We start from the raw sequence: 4,530 nt of genomic DNA, 5'->3' as shown, positions 1-4,530 counted from the left end.
ACAATGTTACTTACAAGTTACAAGATCAGTGCATGCTCTAGGGCACACATAACTAACAAAGACATCTCCACATGTCTTGCCCTAGGACTCTTTAACCTACGCTCTGATACCACTTTAGCATGTAACACTCTAACCCTATCTGCAGCTAGAGTGGTGTGTACATGCCCTCGAGACACACCCAAGAGTATATCTCAAGGGTTAATAAAACTTTGGCCATTTTTTATTTCTTTTAGTTTATAGAAAAGAATGAAAAATATAAACTTTAAAGTTTCAATTAAATAAATAGAAACAAATTTAAAAGCTTTTCTATCCATTTAAGGGTTATTAGATGAGAAATTTATGTTTATTATTATTATTTTTTCTGGTGGGAAATGGACAGAGTCTCCCTTGAAAAATTGAAGTATGGGAGACCTATTAAAATATCTATGCACATTTATTAGATCATTTTAACACATATGAAACCTATGTGGTTTCATTCACAACCCATTTCAACTAATCAAATATCATCATAACTTATTAATTAAGAAAAATTACATACTTTAAAATTGACATCTTAATTACATAAAAAGGAGTTTACAAAATACACTACTTGTTCATCATCCATATAGTTTGTACAATTCGAATGATTACACATTAAAGGATTACATTACATCTCAAATGCTTATACAATGTAATCTTCTAGTGTGTACAAAATCAAATGGTATCTTCTCAAGTCTTGAGCAAGCAATCTCCATGCACCTTCACTCCTGTGGCGGCTCCTTATCTTTATTCCTATTACCTACGAAAAGTTCAAACAACTCTCCGCTAAATAACTAACTTAGTGGTGCTATAACACAAGAGCATTGGTTCACGAATGCATTTAATTTATGCACAACTCACATGTCATGTTTAAACAACATTATCATAAAAGTGAAATATGCAATTTTACACAATATGATCTTACATGGCAAAATTTTGAATCACATAAGGCTTTTGCATAGGTGTGTTGATGACACATACAATTATGGTGCATATCATCAACAAATCATTGTATTCACCATTCTATTTTTCATCCATTTCCTTAGCCCAAATTACATTGTCTAGACAACTCAAGTGATAAGCATCCACATCATGGCATTAAGCCAAGTAACCACATCATGGCATTAAGCCAAGTAACCACATCATGGCATGAAGCCAAGTATTCATATCATGGCATTCAGCTAAGTAACCACATCATGGCATGAAGCCAAGTGCACAATTTGATATTGACTAGTCAATTCCACACCATGTCACCTAATGCTAGACTTTTAATGGGCATAACCAATATCAAATTACACATATAATTCATGCAATTCAAATATGCACATCAATTTTCCTTGTTGGCACCACTCACTCATAATCAAGATCAATGGAATCATACAATTACAATTCCAGTCAAGTCTGGAGAATAGGACAACAGATATAAAATTCTACCAAAAATCATAGGGATAGGATTTTGTTGTCAAATTCTCCAGAAATCAACTTTATAGGATTTTGTTGTCAAATTCTCCAGAAATCAACTTTCATATGTTCATTTCAATCTCCAATTTGAATCACATCAAAATCAGGTCTACATTTCAAGTTATGAATAGAAGTGTGCAACCTGCTCTAGACCTCAGTCACAACCAGAGCAGTATCAGGAAATATTGATAAGTGCATAATTTATTAATTTTACTCCCATTATATTTAGTGTTTTTAGTGTGTTTTTATGTTTAATTCAATTGGTTAAAATATATTTATTATTTAGGCATATTTTTAGATAGTTGTGGAATAATTGTGTTAAATGGAGAAATTTTCAGCATTTGACCTTTGCAGTATTTTTCAAGTGTTTCTACAGTTGTGGGTCTCCAAATTGAGTGCTGTTTAATCCATTGAAAAGCTAAGATAGAGCACTTCAAATGATAAAGAGAGCCTAAAGCCCAAATCAGTCTCCAAGATTGACAAAATGAGCTATGGATCTATTGCAAAAGCCCAGACTTAATGTGTCACGACCAGTTTTAGTATTTATTTTGTATCTAGAGTTTTAGACGTCTAAATGAAGCAAGGCCAAGCCCAATTGAACCTTAAGAGCCACCTCTACAATTTCTATGAAGGCTGGAAGCGAGATGAGGCCATTTTAATTGTCAAAAATGGTAATGAAGTCGTTACTATGGGCTGGACCATCTGTCTGAACTAGTTCCAGTTTTTGGGCATAACTTGGGCTGTAGACCTCGGATTTGGGCAAATGAGTACCCGTTGAAAAGCTAAGAAATAGGGCTACAACTTTCCTTAAGAGGGCAGAGGCAGATTCGGAAAGAAAGTCACTGAAAATCGGCCTTCATTTTAGAGACGTGAATACAGGCTGAAAATCTGTCTTTTGAATTTCAAAACTTTTCCTAGTTTGGTTCCTATCTTTGGGATTAGGTTTTTTATTATAAATACGTCATTGGGCAGCAGCTAAGAGCATCCCAATTCAGACCTTCATTCTCTATAGAAGGCCTTCATTCTCCATTCTTTTTTTAGATTTCTTCTTTATTTTTCTGTAAGCCATGAATATGAGTGGCTAAGTTCTTAATTTAGTTCAAGGGATTCAAGTTCTTATGTGTGATTTGTAAGACCAGGTTCTCAATTTAATTTATGTCTTTTTGAATATCTATTGTTTTCTAATTTAATTGTTTTTGATCTATTGAATGATTTGCTAAAAAGGTCTATTAGTTAATTGTTTGATTTGATCAATTACTAGTTCATCTTCATAATCCGTAATTGTTGTTTAAGATTGAACATGAGTAGCAATTAGGTTTTATTGATTATGATCCAAGTTTCGATAATAACCTAAGGAAACAATAGGGTGGATTAAATGATTTATGCTTTATAAATTGTTGTTCAGCTTAACTACTTCCTTTTCTTAAAGCAGTTATTAATTTGATGAGGATTGCTTAATACCAACTCAATTAATAATTAGAGTCAGTAAGAGTGCTGGGCTCAAATTGATGAGTATAGGGAAGTCAGGGATTTACCTCGCTGTTTGGTAAATCTACGTTAAGTATTCAATAAAGATATAATTGTATTTCTTTTGTCTATGATCGAATCAATGCATTGGAATGAGAATTACCTTGAACTGAAGTTTGTTCAATTTGAGAGTTTCTTATTTAATTTTAGATTTTAATTTTTGATTTTTGATTTCTTCTTTGGATTGCGAATTACCCCCCCCCCCCAACCTTTGTTTCTTTTTCCATTACACAAGTGCACGAAATTTAATAATTCAGTCTCTAAGGTTCGACTTAGACTTACCACTTATTGCAGAAAATATTTCACAACTGGTAATTTCAGTTAATTAAATTTCTGGTGGATTAAGAATTTTGGCACCGTTACCGGGGACTGAAATTCATTTGATTTCATGTTTTTAGTGTTAGGGTATTTTGTTATTAATTTTGTTTGTGAAGTGTTATTATTTTCAGGTTTTTGGAAAAAATTACGGTGTTACTATTCATCGACAGATTTTTGGTTGAATTTGGAGGGCGGCCCATACCTATTTTGAAGGAAATGATGGCCCATCCATAGGATTCCTTGGCCCCACCCTCTTGAGGCCAAATTCCATTGTTTTCTAGGGTTTTGAGGCATTTTTCTGTTTTTACTTTGATTTCTCTTTGTTTATGACAAGAACTTCTCAATCTGGTGAGTTGATCTTTGATCCAAAAGTAGAAAAAATAGCTAAACAGTTGAGAAAATTGGCTAAGCAAGCTAGGCAGATTTCGAGTACATCTGAAGGAGTCCAATCTCCAAAGGAGCTAAGTTCGAATTCGAATTCAGATTCAGAGTCAAGTTCCAAAAATGAAACCATGGCTGCTAGGACTTTGAAAGAGTTGGCTGCTCCTGATCTAAACCAACAGCCTTTGTGTATTCAATACCCTGCTTTAAATGTTGCTTTTGAGTTGAAATCTGGACTAATCCATTTGTTGCCTAAGTTTCATGGTCTTGCAGGTTAGGATCCACATAAGCATCTAAAGGAATTTCATGTTGTGTGTTTCAGCATGAAACCTCAAGGAGTTTCAGAGGATCAGATCAAGCTTCGGGCTTTCCCTTTCTCACAGGAGGGCACAACTAAGGATTGGTTGTATTACCTTCCTTTTGGATCTGCCAACTCATGGAATGGGATGAAGTAGATATTTCTAGAGAAGTATTTTCCTACTTCCTGTGCTGCCAACATAAGAAAAGAAATTTGTGGCATCCGGCAGTACAATGGAGAGAGCTTGTATGAGTACTGGGAGAGATTTAAGAAGCTGTGTGCAAGCTGTCCCCATCTTCAAATAAGTGAGCAGCTTTTGATTCAGTATTTTTATGAGGGACTTCTACCAATGGACTACAGTATGATAGATGCTGCTAGTGGAGGAGCTTTGGTTGACAAGACACCAGAAGAGCTAAGGAGGCTGATTGCTAACATGGCAGCAAATTCTCAGCAGTTTGGAATGAGAATAGATCACTCACCCATGAAGGTTAATGAGGTAAGTACATTTAACCTTGAGAAATAGATTT

General features: G+C 34.6%; 1 non-coding gene across 1 annotated transcript; it reads right to left on the bottom strand.

The window, feature by feature from the left end:
- Nucleotides 1–4,199: 4,199 nt before the first annotated feature.
- LOC131178935 (small nucleolar RNA R71) lies at nt 4,200–4,306 on the bottom strand. Its single transcript, XR_009147942.1, has one exon. It is a non-coding gene; the product is annotated as a small nucleolar RNA R71 (small nucleolar RNA).
- Between the last annotated feature and the right edge of the window lie 224 nt (nt 4,307–4,530).

This window comes from Hevea brasiliensis, chromosome 3 (assembly GCF_030052815.1).
Source record: "Hevea brasiliensis isolate MT/VB/25A 57/8 chromosome 3, ASM3005281v1, whole genome shotgun sequence".
Taxonomy (NCBI): domain Eukaryota; kingdom Viridiplantae; phylum Streptophyta; class Magnoliopsida; order Malpighiales; family Euphorbiaceae; genus Hevea; species Hevea brasiliensis.
This window is presented reverse-complemented; position numbering and strand designations above follow the sequence as displayed.